Here is a 17,140-nt window from a genome sequence, read left to right as displayed (position 1 = left end):
CTACTAGGTTTGGAAGGAGGATAAACATTGTTATGGAACGTTTTAAATTTTATTCTCGTGTACAAAAAGAAGATGAATCAATTGAGAAATGTTGCTGCTTTACGCACTCTCGCTGGGTCTTGTGCATTTGAAACAATTAATTTTGAACAGGTTCTCAGAGATCAAATCATGATGAGAACTAAGAGTAAAAAGATACAAGAGCGTTTGTGGATGGGTACTGAAACTACTCTTAAGGCTGTACTCAACATTGCTAAGGGTATTGAACAGTCTGAAATGTTTGTAAGCGAGATTAGAGGTCAGGAAAGCAAAAACAAAGTAGTAGTCATTCCTGAAGTTTCAGTAGTAAAAGAACTCTATAATCAAAAATATCAAAGAAAAACGCAGCCTTTTCCTAACAAACCACAATTTGTTCCCAATAGACAAAGTGACAATTTCAAAAGGGACACTAAACCTTTTGAAAGGAGAAATCAAATTGTTTGTTACAGGTGTGGAGGTGTCGACCATGTAGGGAGCTACAGAGGTTGTCCTGCCTGGAATAAGATATGTGTAAAGTGTAAACGTTCTGGTCATTTTAGTAAAATGTGTAGATCAACCCAAAGAGTAAATATATTGACCGATGATGATGTGGATTCCGTTCCTATTGATACTCTTGGTATAAATAGCTTATTGTGTGTTGGGGATACCAAATGTAAAGGTTTTCCCAAAGACATAATATCAGTGGATGGCAATGAAATTTCCATGCTTATAGATTCCTGTGCTTGGTACAGTATTATTGGGATGGACGTTTTTAAAAAATGTTGGGGTTCTTTGAAACTACTTCCACCGGATGTACATCCAGGTGGTTATACTGGTCATAAGATTGACTTGGTGGGCTTTATGTGGGCTGACATCTCATTTAAAGGTAGGAGCATTAAAGGCAAAGTTTATGTTGCCTCTAATGGTGCTGCTCTTCTTAGTTGGCCTCATCAGCATGAATTAGGCATCAAACTCGACCCTAACGCAGCTCACCCTGTTTACATTATTTCTCCAGAGAATGATAAGTTCACTATTGCCCTAAAAGAAAAGTTTCCTGCCATCTTTTCTGACAATGTAAGCAAATTTGAGAATTTTAAACATTGCATTATTCTCAAGGAAGGAGCTGTTCCTGTCAGACATAGAGTTAGGAATGTCCCACTTGCATATCGTGATAAATTAAAAGTAATTCTGTCTGATCTGGTAGCTAGGGGAATAGTGGAACCAGTTGAGTCATCTCCATGGGTTTCCCCAGTGGTTTTGTCCAATAAAAGCAACGGCGAACTTCGTCTGTGTGTTGACCTTCGAAGTTTAAATCAAGAAATTTGGGTCGATAGGCATCCTTTACCTAATATACATGAGCTTATTTCTACTTTGTCTGGTGCATGTGTCTTCTCCACCGTAGATTTGGCAAGTGCTTACCATCAGGTACTTTTACATGAGGAATCCAAATTTTTGACAACCTTCATAACACCAGAAGGTATGTTCCAATTTCGTCAAATGCCTTTTGGTCTAGCCAGTGCGGCTTCTGTCTTTCAAAGACTTATGAAGGAAGTTCTTGAGGGTTGCAATGGCGCTATTGCCTTTCAAGATGATATTTTAATTTTTGGGAAAAATTTTGAAGACCATGACAGGAATCTTGATGCTGTACTAAAGCAAATTCAAAATAAGGGCCTAACTTTAAAATTTTCTAAATGTAAATTTAGACAAAGTAAAGTCGAATATCTGGGACATGAGATTTCTGCCCAAGGCATTAAGCCCAAGCGTAATCACATCCAAAGCATACTCAAAGCTCCTGCACCTTCTAGTAAGGACCAGCTTGTGTCGTTCCTAGGCCTTACTGAGTTTTATAGTAAGTTCGTTCAAGATTATGCCTCGAAAGTACATTCTTTGAGATTATTGCTAAAAAAAGATGCAACGTTTTCTTGGACCAGTGTGCAACAGTCTGCCTTTGATCTTCTTAAAAAAGAAATCCTTAATGCTCCATTTTTAAGACCTTTTGACCTGGGTAAAGAATGCATTGTATGTGTGGATGCAAGCAATGTAGGTTTGGGCTCTGTTTTGATGCAAAAGGATAGAGGTGAGGAGTATGTTGTATCCTATGCCTCGAGAACTCTTCATGGTGCCGAGTACAATTACTCTACAATTGAAAAAGAGTTGTTGGCTTGCACCTGGGCTGTTGAACATTTCAGACAGTTTCTTTGGGGAACTAAGTTTCGCTTACGCACCGACCATAAACCTTTAATTAACATGCTAGCTGCTGGTGGTGGGAGGACTCTTACTGCCCGTCTTGCACGTTTGGCTGCGAAATTGCAGGAATTCCAGTGTGTTGTGGAATATGTTCCTGGACGTTTGAATGTACATGCTGACTGCATGTCCAGGTTGCCTGTTGATTCACTGGTTTCTACTGTCTACAATGATATGGATGTTGTATTTTCCATTGGTGACGTTAATGGTGAAGGAAATGAGAAGTTGTTGAATGCTATTTCTGAAATTGACTGGAGGAATGCGATGTTTAATGATTCAGTTTTATCGAATGTTGTGATGTATTTACAACATGGATGGCCTGAAGAACGGAAACTATCTGGTGAGGCGTTGTCTTTTTACAAAGTCAAGGATGAAATCATGTTTGATCAAGGTTTTGTGACTAGAGGTGATAAAATCGTTCCTCCTGGTGAGTTAAGGAAGAAAATTATTTCAATGGCCCATGAAGGCCACATGGGTATGTCAAGTACAAAAAGGCGCATTCGTGAATTCTACTGGTGGCCTGGAATTGACAACATGGTTGATAGATGGGTCAGTTCGTGCTTGTCTTGTTCTTTGAGTGATAAGTCAGTGAAGCCTTTATCCAATGGTGTTTCACCCATTGAGTTCGTTACTTCCCCTTGGAAGAAGTTGGGTGTGGACATTGTAGGTCCCCTGGATTTATCACCCAACAAGGATCTGTTTATTTTGGTCTTGATTGACTATTTCTCCAAATGGCCTGAGTTAAAAATTGTAGATAAAGTGGGTTCTGTTCAGGTTGTGGAAGTTTTGGATGAAGTGTTTTGTAGGGAGGGCATTCCTGCTGAACTTGTTTCTGACAATGGTCCACAATTTGTTAGCAAGGAATTTTCTGCTTTTCTTGATAGATGTGGTATTACACACAAAAGAGTGTCGAATTACAATCCACAGGCCAATGGTCAAACAGAACGTTTTAATAGAGTGATAAAAGAGTCCATCCAACTTGCTGTTAAGAACAATTTGAATTGGAGAGAAGCATTACGTGCCTCTTTGTTGTCCTATCGTGTATCACCCAACTCTGTCACGGGTCTGTCTCCTTTTGAGATGCTTAGAGGCAGGAAACCTGGTTCAAAACTTTTGCCCTGGTGGATGAAGAGTAAGATCGCTGTTCAGAATACTTTTGATCCTATTAAGGTCAGAGACAGAGTGTTAACTTATCAGGAGAAGATGAAAAAGAGTTCTTCTGGTTCTGTACCTCGTAACCCTAAAATTAAAGTAGGAGATTCTGTGAGAGTAAAATTTGGTAGATCTTTTGGGAATAAGTGGAATAAATGGTCTGACCCGTGCAAAGTTTTAGAGGTTTTTTCTAAGGCTGTAAGAGTAGAAGGCGGTAAGATCTGGAATGTTAGAAGAGTCTCGTTGTGTAAGGCTTTGGATTCCAAGCACATTTCGCAGCCAACGGATTCCAAGCACATTTTGCAGCCAACTTCTGAAATCAATCCTTCTCTGGCTATTCCTGATGTTGGAAATGATGTAACCTTTTCTGCCTTGTTAGACACTTTTGGGTGTGAGCCACAGTCTGAAGTTGTCATTCCTCCACAAGTTATCAATTCTTCTCCGTCAGCGAATTTGGATTTACAACCTAGTGAGATCTGTCTACCCTTTAATGATGTTAGTGATTCTGTGGTGTGTGCTGAACCTGTGGTTCCTGGACGACTCATTGCACAACCTGATAATGTTGTTTTACGAAGAAGCAGTCGTGTTAAACATTCTCCTGTCAGATTGTGTGATTTTGTTCATTGATTTTTCATTTTCTTTTTCTTTTTGTTTTCTTTTATTTTTTTTTAATTTTTTTTTTCTTTTCAAAAGGGGGAAGGTGTGTTGTATTCCTTCCTCTGCTCTTCTTAGCTATTCTAGAATTGTTATGGCTCTGTTATGGTTCCACATTCTCTTTGTGGGAGTTTGGCAGAACCAGCCTGTCTCCTGTACTTTGTGGATGTCTAAGCTGTTATCCTGTAATAAAGCATCCTTCTGCTACAACTTCCTGACTCCTGGATTACATCACCGGTGCTAAGCACCGGAAAGCACCGGCACAAATTAAGCTCTGAGTATTCTATTGTATGATTAATAATATGCTTCAGACATGGTGCTGGGGACAAAGTCTGAAATGGGCCATTCACTGGGAAGTGAGAATATATGGGCCGCTTTCTTTCACAAGATCGTGGTTTGGAAATCCTAAAGAAGTGTCGAAGGTGCGGCTGTGGAGATGCATAGTATCCTTTCTCCCCTACGGGGGTGTAACCAGACCTGTAATTAAAATAATACATCCTTCGGACACTGGAAGGGGCCAGAAAAGAACCATGTATCTGGTCTTGACTAAGGAAGCATATTATCTTTAAATGAGGACAAAAAAAGAAAAAAAAATCATCATATTCTGCGAATGCCATATTCAGCGCTTGGCTCAGTTGTTCGCCGTCCCAAGCAAGTACAGTACTTCAAATTGTTAAGCAAAAACTTTTGCAGAGCTAAGAGCCTAAATTGCCTGAGGCACAAAAGATCTGTTGATATACCGAGGACATTGGGGGAGTAAACATACTTTTCAAGGGAAGGCAACATTTCAGTACAAAGGTTTGCTATTGGAAGGTCCCTTTAGAGAGGAAAACGTATTGTCTCATAAGGCAGAAAATGGACCAAAACCAAAATGGCGAAGCTTCTTCAATCACACTACGCCGAAAAACAACTCTGAAACGTCAAGAATAATATTAATCATTCAAGATTTAGGCCATACAATGCAGAGGGAGGGAGAAGAAAGGAACATCAGGGCTTAGGTACTTAGCTGGATCAGAAATGACTGACAGCGCGCATTCGTGCGTGTAACACTCAAAAAGCTGTAGTAATGGAAATTATGCATTAGGTAGACAGATTGTTTGCCAGCCTTGTTGCAGGCTGTCTATGTGGAAATCTCTGGGTTGGCAGATGTGACAGTAATAAAAAGAAACACAAAAGACGTGTTCTTATTGAGCAAAGCCATAATGCCAGGTAACATGAAGGAATAATTGTTGAGCCAGCCTTAGACCTAAAGGCCTTTGCAACTGCAGGCAGAAACCAAGCATCACATAAAAAGAAGCTAATCAGCAAGAGGCACACCACACACGAGGCCTGTGCAGCAAAAAAAAATATTTTAATGAGCATGCTTACAAATGACAGTGAACCCTGCAACCAAAAAACCCTCAAAAAGTCTACAATGTTCCAAAACGTATTTCTCTCGGACACAGTTGAATTGTCACAACGAAAAATCTAAATCACGTAGAAAGCCCTGTAAAAGGAGGTCCAAGGTGCAAAATACATGATGTGAATTAATGAAATACTCAAGATTCAGCACTTTATCAAAGCGTGAGCCAAGAGCCAATTTAAGGAATTACTCATGGGAAAATTGTATTTCTCACTTCAACAAAAACTCATAGAAGCAAAAGAAATGAAGTATATGAGAAAGAAGAAACAAAACATGCTAACTAATAGTCCTAAGATTGTCAATTCAATAGACCCAAATTAAACTGTGCAAAGAGTGTAAGTCGCAAGGAGCCCTGACATTGTGATACTGCTAAAAGAGGGACTATGAATGACGAATCCAGTACCACAGAGAACATTTGTTTACCTTTAACAATAACATTTGTAACATTCATGGAAAGAAAGAAGGGTGACTTATTATGCCATAAAAGAAAAACCCTTTCTGCCTCTCCAAAACATGTAAACGATAGTAAGATGGTGGCATTTCTCGAAAAATTAAAAAAGAGAACCGGATGCATATTAGATACCCAGATGATAAAAAAAAAAAAAAAATGAGGGGCTGTTGGTGGTTTAACTCCAAAATGAGGAAAGAAAAAAGAGAATTAGTATTGCAACCGGGCGAAACATATAGGGGGAATACAGTTTTTTCCCAGGAAGGACATTAATCCCTTCCATGCGTCTGAAGTCACAGTGGGCGTGTGCGGAACATGGCCGGGGGCCGTCCGAACCCCGCCCACTCAATAAATCACCAGTACCGTGGCGGAATTAGCGCCGCGGTCAAGGTATTAACCAAACTGAGGTTGTTTGCCTGGTGAACGATATTAGAAACTGGTGCAATAAAAACTGGTTGCCAGAATTAGCTTCACCCGATTTTATTATTTGCAATTCCGTAGAGTTTTACTAACATCTGTTTATTGATTCCTGGTGTTGCTGACTCAGCATACTCTGAGCAGTGCCCCAAAGACCCACCTCACCCAACAGGCCACAATACCATACGATCTACAACAGTAGCTTAACATTTGTCTTGTCTCCAAAGCAGAGGTTAGCTATTTATATTACAGAGCCTTTTTAAGCTCATGGTGGGATTCATTTCCACAGAACATACTTCTATGAAGCATATAGCCAAGTGATGAGGATAATACTGCAACTCACAATGTTACAGGAGAGAGTATTAATCAGTGCTCAGCTTAACGGCTAGAGCGACTAGAGCGGCCAACTCTGAAGCTGGAGAACCTTCTCAGGGTAGGAAAGTGCAGTACAGGAATTTTGGGGGGGATATTGGGTTTGAAGAGGGCAACAGGGAGTCACCCAAGGGAATCCCTTACTTGGCTTGCGCCTCCTCCAGGCTCTGGTCCGTGATAGTCATGATCTGCTGCAGAATGCTCCCCAATGTCTTGCTTCTGCGGAGGCTCCCTATTGTTCTGGTGGTGGTTCATGCTCTTCAGGCCCTGGGGCCCCTGGTGCGGGGTTTGCCCTGGCAGGCTCACCCCCCCCCGGGCCCTGCATCAGCTGGCCCCGCTCGTCCATGCTGCTACCCAGCACCCTTACCCCCACCCGGCACAAATAAATACTCTCCTTCGCATCTCCGGTGGCGGAAGCTGAAAGCGGCCGAAAACCTCGGAGTGAATCCACCAGCCTTGCTCGGTTCCCCAACTCCCTCCGCGTGGGGCACTGGGCCTTCTCACCCTCTGCAGCACCGGGCTCGAGCTTCAGGCCTGGCGCTGCTCCCCCTTGGCTCTAATTCCGAGCCTGCTTCCCGTGGGAAGCCTTCGGGCAGGCGCTGGCTGAAGTAAGATGGGGGACGAGGAGGTAGTGGTGTGCTGTGTGCGGGAGGAGGGTGTGTGGTGGTGGAGAGCTTGGAAACTCATGGCTTCCTACTCCGTTCCAAGCTGATCTAGGACGAGGCGAGGCCTGGGAGGGCATTGACCGTAAGTTAAACTTGTCTGAAACCCAGGATGCAAAGAAAAACAAGCGCCGCCGCTAAAGTGAAAGAGACTGCGCCGGCAATAAAAAAAGTGCTGATGTAATTAAAAATAAGCGCGGCCGCTAAAGTGAAAGCGACCATGCAGCAAATAAAAACAAGCATTTGCAATGCAATAGGACTCGCATTTACGAGAGACCCATTGCATTGGAAACGGGAGTGCAGGGGGCGAGACGGCACATATTTTAGAGGAGGTGGGGGCGAAAAGTCACGGACTGCGGGAGGGGGCGGGGGAGAATGAGAAGAAAATAGTGTTAGGAGTAAAGGGGCCAGTAGCCATAGGAGGATACTAATGATGACATGGCCATCATGAGAAGGGACTAACAAGCCTAAAACCAATCACAAGACAGCATTTAGGACCTTAGCCAATGAAAAAGATGGGCGGAGAGTGGGCGGAGCTTCTACGCTTTACTGTATACTGCATGCCTCTGAAAGCGAGCAGTGCATGCGCTGCATCGCTAGGCTCGACCTAACAAGAGATTGCTTAATTAATAATAGCAGAGAGCCGCTAGCTCTGTGCCTGTCAGGTTAATTAAGAGAGCTATTTTAAAGGGCCCTAATTCCCCACTCCACTACCAATGTTTGCACCAACTGATGTGGGCTTTTGACAGATCATTACATGAATCTAATAAATTGTGGGAATTTTAGGACACACAACATTGGAAAAGGTATGCCAATCTTCAGAATTGACCAAACTGACTAGACTACTGCAATAATAGATTTCAATAAGTAATCCTTAGAAGTAAAATAACGGTACATTTTTTGTTAACATGAGTGAATGAGTTTATAAAGCAAATTAGACTTTTCAGTCTTGAGCAGAAGGCATCATGTGGAGAGCACGATATACATTGTCTGGAGATTTACATTTAAATTCAGTATTTTGTGTGGAATAGCAGCAATGTAGTTGCCTGAAGGTAAAACATGGAAGCTACCATTAATAGACTGAAAGAATATTCACTAAATAATCATTTACATGCACACTCTAGGCAGAAGTATACATTTGCTTTCTGTTTCTTGAGGAAAAGCATTATCTGTTTGATTATCATTCTTACCTTATGTTGATCAACCACACTTATTCGCCCTGAAATGATACAAAAAGGAATCAATGAATCTTATGCATTAGGTTTTCAATTTTATACTCAGCAGAATAATTATAGGGCATCAGAATAGAATGACGAAGAAGCACGAAGAACCTCTTGCTTTCTTCTTAAATTCTGCAGAATAATAATATTGAACTACCAATCTTTTCTGACCAAGGGGTCTTTTGGCTTTGCAATTTCACTCATTCGCACATATATGTAAACTAAACACATATTCTATTCCTTTCTTCTCCCATTAAATAGAGTAAACAGGAGTTCAGGGACAGTAGTCCTACTGGTAGTGTTGGAACGAGAGATTGTGGAAGCGAAACTCAATCTACAAATAAAAAAGGCCAAAGTGTGTGTGTGTGTGTCTGTGTGTGCATTTCTATATTCACTGAAAACAACAAAGGGTAAATGGATGTTACAACTAGGTAAAAATGTCACATAAAATGTTAAACTAAACCCCCCCACTAAATTCAACAGTTACCGTTAACTGAAGTAATTATAACTCATGCCCTTGCCATGCACACTCACATTTTCATGGCACCATTTCAGTTTTTATCAGCGATGTTATCAATTATGTCATACAACAGGGTATAAGTGTTGTAGTATGTGAGGTCATGAGCAGTGCGTGGCAAGGGTAAAAGTTGTAGTTTCTTGAGCCTTTGTTTTTCTCAATTTATTTACATTTTTTTAAATAATTAAGATAATATTTCCATATCTAACTATAACATTGCTTTAACCTTTGTTTTTTATTGAATTTCTTGGTTTTATTGTGATGTAATGTAACATTTTCTGTAGCCACCTTCAATACCTACTCAGAAAAGAATGCAAACAGATCATCAGGATCATCTTATGACACAGACTGCCCAAAATCTTCAAATATATCCTTTATACAATTTGCGTAGGGGGAGTAGTTAGAAGCCTACTACAAAAGTGCTTGGAATTAGGATCTTTCCAACCCAAGTTGAACATCTTTTCCATGAGACAACACCTCAAGAAGGAAAACCTCGACAAAGTCAACCCAGAAAAAACAGGCCAGTATTTAATGGCATTTTCCTAGGTAAACTACTTGAAAGAGTAGTTGTTACTCAACTCTCCAATTTTACTAAAGAAGATAACTTGATGCCAGAACAACAATATTGATTCAGCCCAGATAATGTCATAATAGCAGACCTTGTATCCATATTGGACCATGTAAAAGTCACAGTGGTCATGCATGGATTGACTGACCTACTGCTTCAAGACAATGCACACCATTGACACTAATATACAGACTTCATCTCAAAATATGTGAAAACACTCCACAATGGATTAATTCACACCTCCAAAACTGACAGAGCTTAATATTCCTACACCGTTAGTATCTGCCATTCACACCCATCTAACCCTCTTACTGAAACCGATCACTTTTTTTTAATTTTCATGTTACAGCTAGGCAGATGGTACACAAATCACTCTAAAAATGGAGGGGCCAGAGGACCTCTGCAAGTCAAAATATTACATTGCCTCAGTGCCTTAGGGGTATTGATTATAATCAACCACTTAAGGCACAGTACCACAAAGGCAGAGACCTTTGGGCAATCCCCCAAACAGGTACCTTAGATCTTTCAATTTGCCCCCTCTCAAAATCCTGAAGTAATTCAGGAAAAGAAAGAGAGGACACTCCATATTCTTCCTCGCAGCTAAGCTATAGAATGAATTACCATTTTTTATGTCAGCCATTTCTACTGAAATATGCTTTAAAAAGTTGAAACTTCGGTTTTTCAAACCACTTAAGATTATTATGTCTGTTATACTGTCTCTCCTGTATACTCAGTGCCATGATGCTCTTGCTTGGCAGCTGTGAGGCTACATAAGTATTCATTCATTCAGTCATGGATATATGCTCCACCAGCTATGTTAAGCAATGTGAAAAACTAGGGATAAACATAGACTTAAATCTATCTATAAATCTTAGTGCCAATGAGGTCACAAGAGGTACCTTCAAAACAATAAAAATATTAAGGCACATCATCCAATAGCTTGGACACCAACAGAAACGCAAGCTATCTGCATATGTGTGATCCCCGGGGTTAACTCAGACTTCTTGGAGGCTTGACAGAGGAAGGGAAAGAACTTTCCAGAACCAGTTGTGGGAGTAATATAGGGAATCCCCCCACTTCAAAGACTGGCACCAGGTATAAATATTGGACCCTTAGAACACATTTTCATTATACTGCTGGCCTTGTGGAAGACTTTAGATCTGCATTGACACCCGAAGGCATTGCGTTTGCCTAAACCTTAAACATGGGGTTTAAAAATGTTTCAACAAAAACTTACTGGAGAACTGACAGAATACTTGAGCCAACCTTATAGAATATCCTCCCAAGGTGCATCTCCTGACTTTGCAGTAAGCCCCAAAATGTACTTTTCAGCAGCAGAAAATCCTATTTAGCTGGACCTCTCAGTGAGGGTATCTGTCCTCATGGAGCCATTTTTCGCTACAACTTCCAGCTTCATCCCACTGGGATTTTTGGCTTCTGAAAGGTTTTCTAAGTTCAAAGGTAAAAATGTTCACTGGGCTCAACAACATGCTCCCCATTGATGGCTACAACCTTCAACCTGGAAATCCTTTTTTCCCCACTCAGAGCATACACTGAATACATGTATAGTATGAGCAAATAATCCTTGCTTAATAGTTTCTTCCTGTTCCATGACAGGACAAAGTGTAAGGTAAGAATACTGTAGTAAGGCTTATAGGTCCATTGTCGACATTTGCTTAGTTAGCATGAACTTCGCTGCCATGAACCTGCTTTTGGGCACGTCACTGCATGCATAAATTATACAAGACTCTGTTTGTGCCCCTTTTACATGAGAACTGTCTACCTTGCAAGTTCTTTGCTGTGCTCTGAGGTTTAGTCTGCCCACGGTGTTCAAGGTTAAACAACAATGCCCCTTGTTATTCTGTTCTGATCATTCCCTCACACCTAGACATAACATGCTACACACAGCTGCACTCATGGAAATCGTGTACTTTAATATTGCAACCGCAACCTGTGTTGACACAATTGGAGAGACACTTTTCCGGCAAGAAGAGCTGTGCTTGTCCTGCGATGTTAACATTGCATCTAGGCCTTGAGGTATGGGGTCTGCTGCTGACAAAGCCCAGAGGTCTTCCATTTCATAATAGACTATCTCTTGTCACTGGGAGGGTGGTTAGGCCGTTCAGTCTTTTTCCACAGTTTTTTATAACATATTAACCCCGTTTGTATTCTATGGTATTGTAACAATGCTGACTATATTGTGTTTATGCATTTTGCTGCTAGTATTGGCTTGTGTACTGCACCATAGAGAGCCTTAGTTGAAATAAACATTTTAAACTATACCACATCTCTGATTGCTTCCATTGTGGACAGGTATGAGTGAGTGAGCGAAAGAGTGTCTAGCTCCCGCGATTCCCAAGATAGAGTGACATAGTCTGGGTTGCATAATCATTGGTAGCTTCGCTGTAGATGGAAAACAAATGAGACACTATAGCTAGTTGTTTTGGGATTTTGGGTACGGATGTGGTAGGTTGGTACACCACCTATTCACTGAGGTCCAGTTTTCCTGTGCATAGTTCTGTATATGTGCAGAATCCCCACAACAATACTTCAGTTTTTAAGAGAGCCCATATTCAAAGTTTAAATAGTTCCATGTTTGTTTCCCTCATGCACCTCTACTTTCAGAAATACTTATTTGTTCTTCCTTATGTCCTTCAAACACGTCTGAAGAAGGAATTGTTTTGGGGAAAATAATTGCTTTTTTCTAAAGAGCAAGGTATTGGCTGCAATTAGCAACATTGTTTCATGATTGGCTAGCAAAGGTGCTATTAACTATGAAGGATTTTATATCCCAGTATCGGTGATCCTCCCAAAATACCACTCCCACACAATGGCACAAACACGACAAAACAATCCCTATAACACAACACCACCTAGAAAGGAGTTTCACTTGATAAAATGAAACACATAAAAGACTCTCTTTTCCGAATAAGGCTTTTTTTTTTATACAATGCTCTCTAGCAGAAAGTCTTTTCCAGATGTTAAATGAACAACATTCAAATGTATATATATATGAGCGCATTGTGGATCGGCCCCTGGTGCATAGACTCTTCGGACATCGTGGTTGCGGTAGTGTTGGGGGACCGGAGGAGGCACTCTGCAAATTGCACATCCACATGGGAAGATCTAATTGAGTGTTCTGTGGGGCGCATGCTGTTCCCTGCTTCCCCGCTATGACATTTGTGTTATTCCGTGTCCCGCCCCGGCACCGCAGTTCCCAGACTTCATCACGCTGCATTCTGGGAAATGAAGTCTTGCCCTACTTTCGGGACTTCACACAGGTGCGTGAACTTAACATCAAGGGGTGGAGCGGGCTTGCAACAGCAAGGGATTGAAAGGAGGGACTTATCTACCGCGTGTGACCACAGGATGCTTTGGGCGCTGAAGAAGGCAGAGGGCTGCCGAAATGCATACGCCATTGTGTGATTAAGTGAAGGCTTCCTACCGTGTCCTCCTGGGTTTCTGTCTCTTTTTTCAAAGGAGAGTGTGTGGATATATATATATACTATTTACTGAGACACTCCTGAGGCGAAAAGCCAGGAGCCGTGTTATTGAAAATCTTTGTTTTAACCTTGTATACTGTGTTTTTAAAAACTGCGGCACAATTGCACCAACCCCTGGCACTTACCTCAACTACGCCGAGCAGCAGATCTAATCGCTGTTTTCCGGCCAAAACGCTCGCTTCTGCCGCCATTGCCTGCTCGAGGGAGCCACGAGCCACGCCCACCTCTGTTGGCCACGCCCCCCCTCACAGGTACAAATAGAGCGCGCTGATCGCTAGCGCTGCACTATTTACTGAGACACTCCTGAGGCGAAAAGCCGGGAGCCGTGTTATTGAAAATCTTTGTTTTAACCTTGTATACTGTGTTTTTAAAAACTGCTGCACAATTGCACCAACCCCTGGCACCTACCTCAACTACGCCGACCAGCAGATCTAATCGCTGCTTTCCGGCCAAAACGCTTGCTTCTGCCGCCATTGCCTGCTCGAGGGAGCCACGAGCCACGCCCACCTCTGTTGGCCACGCCCCCCTCACAGGTACAAATAGAGCGCGCTGATCGCTAGCGCTGCACTATTTACTGAGACACTCCTGAGGCGAAAAGCCGGGAGCCGTGTTATTGAAAATCTTTGTTTTAACCTTGTGTACTGTGTTTTTAAAAACTGCTGCACAATTGCACCAACCCCTGGCACCTACCTCAACTACGGCGAGCAGCAGATCTAATCGCTGTTTTCCAGCCAAAACGCTCGCTTCTGCCGCCATTGCCTGCTCGAGGGAGCCACGAGCCACGCCCACCTCTGTTGGCCACGCCCCCCCTCACAGGTACAAATAGAGCGCGCTGATCGCTAGCGCTGCACTATTTACTGAGACACTCCTGAGGCGAAAAGCCGGGAGCCGTGTTATTGAAAATCTTTGTTTTAACCTTGTATACTGTGTTTTTAAAAACTGCTGCACAATTGCACCAACCCCTGGCACCTACCTCAACTACGCCGAGCAGCAGATCTAATCGCTGTTTTCCGGCCAAAACGCTCGCTTCTGCCGCCATTGCCTGCTCGAGGGAGCCACGAGCCACGCCCACCTCTGTTGGCCACACCCCCCCACCGACGCCCAGAGCACCTACTATAAAGCATGAATGTAAGCCGGAAGCGCAGCGGACGAGCGCAGCGGGCGCGACGATGGCTTAAGGCAAGCTCGTCTGCGCTCGTCCGCGACGAGGACACGACTAGCGCAGACAACTCTGCTCAAATTCTAACGCAGCCCCCACGCTATACCCGTGAAACCCTGCTCAACCTGCGAGAATTCACACACGAAGGTCAGCACATCTTTGCTGACACCGCCTTTCCACTGCATGACTTCATAAATAAGGGTCTGCTCCTGGGAGGCCTTCTGAATGTCAGATCACTGCCAAAACATGCTAACGAAATTCATCTACTTATCGAATCTCATCACTTGGATGTCCTGTTCTTAACCGAAACGTGGACCCACGCAGATTGTGACATTGAATTAGCATGGGCATGTCCTCAGGACTTTAAAATTTTGCACCTTCCCAGGCCCAAAGGCCGTGGTGGTGGAGTAGGTATTATCTACAGAGCCTCCTGGCACATTAACACCATAGACATGGACTCAGTCGCCGGGACCGAGATCCTCGGCCTCTCCATAAACTGCCATTCTGGAGGAATTTTTACGGCAATTATCTGCTACCGTCCTCCAGGGACTTTCACCTCCCAACAACAGCAAGCGCTACTCACCACCTTCACGAACATGGCAACCTCCCACAATAAACTAATCATCCTAGAGGACTTCAACCTCTGGCCAAACGGTAGTCTAGACCCTGGTCTAGAAAACCCCTTGCTCTCTTGCGAAAGCGTGGGACTCTACCAACTGGTTAAGCAACCTACCCACTCAGCAGGTCATCGACTTGACCTCATCTCTTCCAGTTCTCAACTAGTACATCTGAACGACATTTTGCCCATGAGCTGGACAGATCATGCTCTTCTTAAATTCTACATTACCAGCACAAAAACTAGAACGCCGAATCATAGCGCCCTACCAGAATTTATGTACAGAGACTGGAAAGCTCTGGAAAAATTGAGTTCTACCACCGCCGTATTTAACGTGGAAGACAGCTTCTCCCCTATCAACTCGGTAGAAGACAACTACAAAGCCTTCTGCACGAGGATATTATCCACTACGGACTCCCTAGCTCCATTAAAAAGATGCAAACCTAAAGGCAGAGCATCAGCCCCATGGTATAACGACTCCCTGAAAATCCTCAAATTAGCCTGTAAACAGCCTGAGAGGAAGTGGAGACAAGGCTATTGCGACACAAACAAAATTATCTGGAAAAATAAGCTCCTGGAATATAAATCTGCCATCGCTGAGAGCAAATCCACCTACTACTGCTCCACCATAGTCAATGCAGCAAATAGCTCCAAAAGCATCTTCCAGATCCTTGACAACCTTATCCACCCCGACTGTGCCAAAAAAACCATCCCCCCCACACAGACCCTCTGCGATAATCTCGCACTGTTTTTTAAGGACAAAATTTAGACCATCATCCACAATCTTAACACTTCCCCTTCGCAAGATAATCTCAACTTCCCCGGGGCCGCCACTACCAACCTCGATCCGTTGAGCCCAGGACACCTACCCAGGGAATGTCTGCAGGTTCTCCCCCTTATCTCGGAAGCAGACTTCGAGAGAGTGGCACACGGAATCACCTCTGGGTCCCCCCTCGACCCGCTGCCCCCAAAAACATGGAAAGCGTGTGGAACTGAACTCTTCCGCACCCTCCGCAGGATCTGCAACCAATCCCTGTGTTGTGGATTTGTCCCTACCCCCTGGAAGCAAGCACTCATCACCCCGCTGCTGAAGAAACCCTCATTGAACCCTGAGTGTTTATCTAACTTTCGGCCTATATCGCTGCTACCCTTTCCGGCGAAAGTTGTGGAACGCTGGGTTAGCTCCTGTCTATCAACACATCTAGAGCAGAATCACATTCTGGACGACTTCCAATTTGGATTTCGCCCAGCCCATGGCACCGAAACGGCTGTGCTTAGAGCCATGGAAGAACTTTGTATGCGTGCAGACAGGGGCCACGCAGTGGCCTTGATCCTATTGGACCTGTCTGCCGCATTCGATACGGTCAACCATGTGATTCTGCTAAAGAGACTCAGAGAGGCAGGGGTTGACGGCACCGCCTTGCTCTGGTTCCACTCATACCTGCGAGATAGGAAACAGGCTGTGTCCCTCCCCCCTTTTCAATCCGCCTTTTCCCCAGTACCTCACGGGGTGCCCCAGGGCTCGTCCATCAGCCCGATTCTTTTTAACATTTATTTGAAACCACTAGTCACTCTGATTAAATCCCACAGACTGAAAACTATAAACTACGCGGAAGACACCCAGCTTATCCTCTCCTGGGAGGGGGAAGACTCAATTCCCATGGAATCGTTCCACGACTGCTTAAGAGACACAGCCGGCTGGCTGCACAAAAATTCCCTGCAATTCAATTCCTCTAAGACCGAGGTATTGTTCTGCGCTGGGATCCGGATTCCTCGCCTATTCCCCACGGAATTCTGGCCCCCGGAAACCCCAGAAAAACCACAGCCGGTCACTAGTGTCCGCAATCTGGGTGTTATGCTAAACAACAAACTCAGCATGGAAACGCAGGTAACCAAAACAGTCTCCACCTGCTCGGCCCTACTGCGTTCTTTACGCAAAATCATGCCACTACTTCCCGCACAGGCTCGAGCACTAATAGTCAGGTGCACTATCCTTAGTCGTCTTGACTATTGCAATGCACTTCTGCTCGAGTCCCCAGCTGTTCTACTGGACAGACTCCTAAGAGTCCAGTCGGCCGCAGCCAAACTAGCCCTCAGATGGACCAGGAGATCCTCGGCCACAGCAGCCTTAGCGGAGCTACACTGGCTCCCTCTGAAGCAGCGAATAGCTTTTAAAGCACTCTGCCTTGTC

The sequence above is a fragment of the Lissotriton vulgaris genome, chromosome 1_1 (assembly GCF_964263255.1).
Source record: "Lissotriton vulgaris chromosome 1_1, aLisVul1.2, whole genome shotgun sequence".
Lineage (NCBI taxonomy): Eukaryota > Metazoa > Chordata > Amphibia > Caudata > Salamandridae > Lissotriton > Lissotriton vulgaris.
This window is presented reverse-complemented; position numbering follows the sequence as displayed.